Source organism: Chiloscyllium punctatum, unplaced genomic scaffold (genome assembly GCF_047496795.1).
Source record: "Chiloscyllium punctatum isolate Juve2018m unplaced genomic scaffold, sChiPun1.3 scaffold_447, whole genome shotgun sequence".
NCBI classification, from domain to species: domain Eukaryota; kingdom Metazoa; phylum Chordata; class Chondrichthyes; order Orectolobiformes; family Hemiscylliidae; genus Chiloscyllium; species Chiloscyllium punctatum.
The window spans coordinates 137065-145000 of NW_027310181.1; positions in this window are offsets into that span (position 1 = coordinate 137065).

Genomic DNA, 7936 nt, shown 5'->3' on the forward strand with positions numbered 1-7936 from the left:
CGACGGTCCCGCCTTCGAGGGCGGACCCTCCCCCGTGTACAGGCCGATTTTCGTGCATTTCCAACGGTGGGAAGAGGTCCAAAAGGGGATGGGAGTGAACGTGACTGCTCAACCCGACTCTGAGGCTTCTAACCCGGGTAGCTCGGCCGGGTTTGACCCGTCGATTCTGCCGATGGTCTCGTTTTGGAGGGGGGAGCCTCCCCCGTGTTCAGTCCGATTTTCGTGCATTTCGAACCGTGGGAAGCGGCCCAAAAGGGGATGGGAGTGAATGTGACTGCTCATACCGACTTTGGCGCTTCCGAGCCTGGTAGCTCAGCCGGGTTTGATCCGGCGGTTCTGCCGACGGTCTCGTCTTCGAGGCGGCTCCCTCCCCCGTGTACAGGCCGATTTTCATGCATTTCCAACGGTGGGAACAGGTTCAAAAGGGGATGGGAGTGATTGTGACTGCTCAACCCGACTCTAGGGCTTCTAACCCGGGTAGCCCGGCCGGGTTTGACCCGGCGGTTCTGCCGACGGTCTCGTCTTCGAGGCGGGTGCCTCCCCCGTGTACAGGCCGATTTTCATGCATTTCGTACCGTGGGAAGTGGTCCAAAAGGGAATGGGGGTGGACGTGTCTGCTCATACCGACTTTGAGACTTGTAAGCCGGGTAGCTCAGCCGGGTTTGTTCCGGCGGGTCTGCCGACGGTCTCGTCTTCGAGAGGGGGGGGGCCTCCCCCGTGTACAGGCCGATTTTCGTGCATTTCCAACGGTGGGAACAGGTTCAAAAGGGGATGGGAGTGAATGTGACTGCTCAACCCGACTCTGAGGCTTCTAACCCGGGTAGCTCGGCCGGGTTTGACCCGGCGGTTCTGCCGTCGGTCTCGCCTTCGAGAGGGGCGCCTCCCCCGTGTACAGGCCGATTTTCGTGCATTTCCAACGGTGGGAACAGGTTCAAAAGGGGATGGGGGTGAATGCGACTGCTCAACCCGACTCTGAGGCTTCTAACCCGGGTAGCTCAGCCGGGTTTGACCCGGCGGGTCTGCCGACGGTCTCGTCTTCGAGGCGGGTGCCTCCCCCGTATACAGGCCGATTTTCATGCATTTCGAACCGTGTGAAGTGGTCCAAAAGGGAATGGGGGTGGACGTGTCTGCTCATACCGACTTTGAGACTTGTAAGCCGGGTAGCTCAGCCGGGTTTGTTCCGGCGGTTCTGCCGACGGTCTCGTCTTCGAGGCGGGTGCCTCCCCCGTGTACAGGCCGATTTTCGTGCATTTGCAACGGTGGGAAGTTGCCCAAAAGTCGATGGGAGTGAATGTGACTGCTCAACCCGACTCTGAGGCTTCTAACCCGGGTAGCTCGGCCGGGTTTGACCCGGCGGTTCTGCCGACGGTCTCGTCTTCGAGGCGGGTGCCTCCCCCGTGTACAGGCCGATGTTCGTGCATTTCGAACCGTGGGAAGTGGTCTAAAAGTCGATGGGAGTGAACGTGACTGCTCAACCCGACTTTGAGACTTGTAAGCCGGGTAGCTCAGCCAGGTTTGACCCGGCGGTTCTGCCGACGGTCTCGCCTTCGAGGGCGGACCCTCCCCCGTGTACAGGCCGGTTTTCGTGCATTTCGAACCGTGGGAAGTGATCCAAAAGGGAATGGGGGTGAACGTGACTGCCCAACCCGGCTTTGAGACTTGTAAGCCGGGTAGCTCAGCCGGGTTGGACCCGGCGGTTCTGCCGACGGTCTCGACTTCGAGGCGGGTGCCTCCCCCGTGTACAGGCCGATTTTCATGCATTTGCAACGGTGGGAAGTTGCCCAAAAGTCGATGGGAGTGAATGTGACTGCTCAACCCGACTTCGAGACTTGTAAGCCGGGTAGCTCAGCCGGGTTTGACCCGGCGGTTCTGCCGACGGTCTCGCCTTCGAGGGGGGAGCCTCCCCCGTGTACAGGCCGATTTTCGTGCATTTCCAACGGTGGGAACAGGTTCAAAAGGGGATGGGAGTGATTGTGACTGCTCAACCCGACTCTAGGGCTTCTAACCCGGGTAGCCCGGCCGGGTTTGACCCGGCGGTTCTGCCGACGGTCTCGTCTTCGAGGCGGGTGCCACCCCCGTATACAGGCCGATTTTCATGCATTTCGAACCGTGGGAAGTGGTCCAAAAGGGAATGGGGGTGGACGTGTCTGCTCATACCGACTTTGAGACTTGTAAGCCGGGTAGCTCAGCCGGGTTTGATCCGGCGGTTCTGCCGACGGTCTCGCCTTCGAGGGGGGAGCCTCCCCCGTGTTCAGTCCGATTTCCATGCATTTCCAACCGTGGGAAGTTGCCCAAAAGGGGATGGGAGTGAATGTGACTGCTCAACCCGACTTTGGCGCTTCCGAGCCGGGTAGCTCAGCCGGGTTTGACCCGGCGGTTCTGCCGACGGTCTCGTCTTCGAGGCGGGTGCCTCCCCCGTGTACAGGCCGATTTTCATGCATTTGGAACCGTGGGAAGTGGTCCAAAAGGGAATGGGGGTGGACGTGACTGCTCATACCGACTTTGAGACTTGTAAGCCGGGTAGCTCAGCCGGGTTTGACCCGGCGGTTCTGCCGACGGTCTCGCCTTCGAGGGGGGAGCCTCCCCCGTGTTCAGTCCGATTTTCGTGCATTTCCCACGGTGGGAAATGGTATCTTTCATTACGGGGACAAGGGTCTGAAGCGGTGAAGTCAGTAACCGGCATAGTTAAGGAAAGGGTTCGAATTTTCTCAACAGTACGAAAAAAGTGAGCAGGGAAGCTAGAGAAGGTGTCAGTGAGTCCCAAACGAGTGAACCGCAAAACTTAGGGAAATGCCCGAAAGCGTTTTAAAGGGTGAAATCGGGAACGAGGAAATGATGGGAAAGTGCCTGAAAGTGCTAAATGAGTAAACAGAAAAACGAAGAAAAATGTTTGAAAAGAAGAAGTGAGTAACCAGGAAAACTTAGAAAAATGTTCAAAACGAAGAAATCAGTAACCAGGAAAACTTAGAAAAATGATCAAAAAGAAGAAATGAGTAACCAGGAAAACTTAGAAAAATGTTTAAAAAGAAGAAATCAGTAACCAGGAAAACTTAGGAAAATGTTTAAAAAGAAGAAGTGAGTAACCAGAAAAACTTAGAAAAATGTTTAAAAAGAAGAAATCAGTAACCAGAAAAACTGCGAAAAATGTTTAAAAAGAAGAAATGAGTAACCAGAAAAACTTAGAAAAATGTTTAAAAAGAAGAAATCAGTAACCAGGAAAACTTAGAAAAATGTTTAAAAAGAAGAAATCAGTAACCAGGAAAACTTAGAAAAATGTTATAAAAGAAGAAGTGAGTAACCAGAAAAACTTAGAAAAATGTTTAAAAAGAAGAAATCAGTAACCAGAAAAACTGCGAAAAATGTTTAAAAAGAAGAAATCAGTAACCAGACAAACTGCGAAAAATGTTTAAAAAGAAGAAATCAGTAACCAGGAAAACTTAGAAAAATGTTTAAAAAGAAGAAGTGAGTAACCAGAAAAACTTAGAAAAATGTTTAAAAAGAAGAAATCAGTAACCAGAAAAACTGCGAAAAATGTTTAAAAAGAAGAAATCAGTAACCAGGAAAACTTAGAAAAATGTTTAAAAAGAAGAAATCAGTAACCAGAAAAACTTAGAAAAATGTTTCAAAAGAAGAAGTGAGTAACCAGAAAAACTTAGAAAAATGTTTAAAAAGAAGAAATCAGTAACCAGGAAAACTTAGAAAAATGTTTAAAAAGAAGAAATCAGTAACCAGAAAAACTGCGAAAAATGTTTAAAAAGAAGAAATCAGTAACCAGAAAAACTGCGAAAAATGTTTAAAAAGAAGAAATCAGTAACCAGACAAACTGCGAAAAATGTTTAAAAAGAAGAAATCAGTAACCAGAAAAACTTAGAAAAATGTTTAAAAAGAAGAAATCAGTAACCAGAAAAACTGCGAAAAATGTTTAAAAAGAAGAAATCAGTAACCAGAAAAACTTAGAAAAATGTTTAAAAAGAAGAAGTGAGTAACCAGAAAAACTTAGAAAAATGTTTAAAAAGAAGAAATGAGTAACCAGGAAAACTTAGAAAAATGTTTAAAAAGAAGAAATCAGTAACCAGAAAAACTTAGAAAAATGTTTAAAAAGAAGAAATGAGTAACCAGAAAAACTTAGAAAAATGTTTAAAAAGAAGAAATCAGTAACCAGAAAAACGGCGAAAAATGTTTAAAAAGAAGAAATCAGTAACCAGAAAAACGGCGAAAAATGTTTAAAAAGAAGAAATCAGTAACCAGACAAACTGCGAAAAATGTTTAAAAAGAAGAAATCAGTAACCAGAAAAACTTAGAAAAATGTTTAAAAAGAAGAAATCAGTAACCAGGAAAACTTGGAAAAAAACACTTAGAAAAATTTTCAGCAAAGTGTGAAAAATATTCTAAGTGTCAGCGGAGGAAAATGCTGCAGCATCGGGAAAGATTCGCAAACTTACACCGAACATGTGCTCCGAAGTGCCGGAGGAATTGGGTGAATTGAGCCCGGCAAATGGCCAGCTGTCGTTTTGTGCCTGCAGCCCGAAAACTTTAACTTTGTCTGTCGCGGAAGTCCGGACCGAGAAAAATCCAAACGGTTTTGACCGGACCGAGTTCCAGACCGATGCAGTCAAATTTGGAATTCAGACCCATTCAGTGCCACTTGTAGTTTTTCCGCAGTGAGGTTGGCGGGGTACCCGGAGATATATGGGAACACGATTTTTAGAACAAAATGGCGGCGCGGGACCGTTCTGAAAGGCATCCGAAAAACGGTTCCACGGGCATAGCACTTTAATGACAGGTATGAGTGCATGCCGGAGAGCTCTTGGAAGTCGAATTTTTGACACTTTGTCAATTTTTTGACAGATTTGACAAACTCTTTCTGTCTGTTCTAAGAGTCAGTCAGAGACTTGTGCGGCGGTCTTTTGACACTATTGGAGGGCGGGCAAACCCCACGTTGACTCCGGCCGTCCCTCCACAGGCGCTCGTGTCCAAAATGAAGGCGAGAGACGCGAGTGGCCTGGTTCCCTTGGGTGTTGCCAAGAAGGCTGCGGGCTGACCGTTGCCTGAGCACTCCCTAAAGCCTCTTGTGATGAGAGCAGACCTCGCCTGCCGCACGACCGGCTCTGGGAGTCGTTGGGCCGCTATTTGTGAATAGTCTGGTCCTCCTCTGCCACCCGGACAAGCGCGATGGCTCTGCCGCCCTGCGGTGCTCGTCACCCAGGTTTGGGGAACACGATACTCGTAACAAAAATAAAAGGCGGCTCGGGACCTGCAGGCGAAAGGGGTCCCGTGGTGCTAAGCACGTCGACTTCGGGTCTCGGTGCAAGCCGGAGAGCTCACGGAAGTCTAAAGTTTTCGGCACGTGGTCGAATCTTTTCAAAGGCTTACCCGGCTCTTTCCGTCCATTCTGAGAGTAAGTCAGAGGCCGGTGCGGAGGTCTCTTGACAATCGGAGGGGGTGGTGGCCCTCCGCAGGCGCTCGTGTCGAAAATGAAGGCGAGAGACGCGAGTGGCCTGGTTCCCCTGGGTGTTGCCAGGAAGGCTGCGGGCTGACCCTTGCCTGAGCACTCCCTAAAGCCTCTTGTGATGAGAGCAGACCTCGCGCGCCGCACGACCGGCTCTGGGAGTCGTTGGGCCGCTATCTGTGAATAGTCTGGTCCTCCTCTGCCACCCGGCCAAGTGCGATGGCTCTGCCGCCCTGCGGTGCTCGTCACGCAGGTATGGGGCACACGATGCTCGTAACAGCAAATAAAGGCGGCTCGGGACCTGCAGGCGAAAGGGGTCCCGTGGTGCTTAGCACGTCGACTTCGGGTCTCGGTGCAAGCCGGAGAGCTCACGGAAGTCTAAAGTTTTCGGCACGTGGTCGAATCTTTTGAAAGGCTTACCCGGCTCTTTCCGTCCATTCTGAGAGTCAGTCAGAGGCCGGTGCGGCGGTCTATTGACGACCGGAGGCTCCCATGGGTGTTGCGATGAGGGTGGAGGGCACAGAACCTTGCCTTAGCACTCCCTAATAAAGCCTCTTGTGAAGAGAGCAGACCTCGCGCGCCGCACGACCGGCTCTGGGAGTCGTTGGGCCGCTATCTGTGAATAGTCTGGTCCTCCTCTGCCACCCGGCCAAGTGCGATGGCTCTGCCGCCCTGCGGTGCTCGTCACGCAGGTATGGGGCACACGATGCTCGTAACAGCAAATAAAGGCGGCTCGGGACCTGCAGGCGAAAGGGGTCCCGTGGTGCTTCGCACGTCGACTTCGGGTCTCGGTGCAAGCCGGAGAGCTCACGGAAGTCTAAAGTTTTCGGCACGTGGTCGAATCTTTTGAAAGGCTTACCCGGCTCTTTCCGTCCATTCTGAGAGTCAGTCAGAGGCCGGTGCGGCGGTCTATTGACGACCGGAGGCTCCCATGGGTGTTGCGATGAGGGTGGAGGGCACAGAACCTTGCCTTAGCACTCCCTAATAAAGCCTCTTGTGAAGAGAGCAGACCTCGCGCGCCGCACGACCGGCTCTGGGAGTCGTTGGGCCGCTATCTGTGAATAGTCGGGTCCTCCTCTGCCACCCGGCCAAGTGCGATGGCTCTGCCGCCCTGCGGTGCTCGTCACGCAGGTATGGGGCACACGATGCTCGTAACAGCAAATAAAGGCGGCTCGGGACCTGCAGGCGAAAGGGGTCCCGTGGTGCTTCGCACGTCGACTTCGGGTCTCGGTGCAAGCCGGAGAGCTCACGGAAGTCTAAAGTTTTCGGCACGTGGTCGAATCTTTTGAAAGGCTTACCCGGCTCTTTCCGTCCATTCTGAGAGTCAGTCAGAGGCCGGTGCGGCGGTCTATTGACGACCGGAGGCTCCCATGGGTGTTGCGATGAGGGTGGAGGGCACAGAACCTTGCCTTAGCACTCCCTAATAAAGCCTCTTGTGAAGAGAGCAGACCTCGCGCGCCGCACGACCGGCTCTGGGAGTCGTTGGGCCGCTATCTGTGAATAGTCGGGTCCTCCTCTGCCACCCGGCCAAGTGCGATGGCTCTGCCGCCCTGCGGTGCTCGTCACGCAGGTATGGGGCACACGATGCTCGTAACAGCAAATAAAGGCGGCTCGGGACCTGCAGGCGAAAGGGGTCCCGTGGTGCTTAGCACGTCGACTTCGGGTCTCGGTGCAAGCCGGAGAGCTCACGGAAGTCTAAAGTTTTCGGCACGTGGTCGAATCTTTTGAAAGGCTTACCCGGCTCTTTCCGTCCATTCTGAGAGTCAGTCAGAGGCCGGTGCGGCGGTCTATTGACGACCGGAGGCTCCCATGGGTGTTGCGATGAGGGTGGAGGGCACAGAACCTTGCCTTAGCACTCCCTAATAAAGCCTCTTGTGAAGAGAGCAGACCTCGCGCGCCGCACGACCGGCTCTGGGAGTCGTTGGGCCGCTATCTGTGAATAGTCTGGTCCTCCTCTGCCACCCGGCCAATCGCGATGGCTCTGCCGCCCTGCGGTGCTTATCACGCAGGTTTGGGGCACACGATACTCGTAACAGCAAATTAAAAATAAAGGCGGCTCGGGACCTGCAGGCGAAAGGGGTCCCGGTGCAAGCCGGAGAGCTCACGGAAGTCTAAAGTTTTCGGCACGTGGTCGAATCTTTTGAAAGGCTTACACGGCTCTTTCCGTCCATTCTGAGAGTTAAGTCAGAGGCCTGTGCGGAGGTCTCTCGACGACATGAGGAGTTGGCTAACCCTGGGTGTTGCGATGAGGGTGGAGGCCGCAGAACCTTGCCTTAGCACTCCCTAAAGCCACTTGTGATGAGAGCAGACCTCGCGTGCCGCACCACCGGCTCTGGGAGTCGTTGGGCCGCTATCTGTGAATAGTCTGGTCCTCCTCTGCCACCCGGCCAAGCGCGATGGCTCTGCCGCCCTGCGGTGCTTATCACGCAGGTTTGGGGCACACGATACTCGTAACAGAAAATTAAAAATAAAGGCGGCTCGGGACCT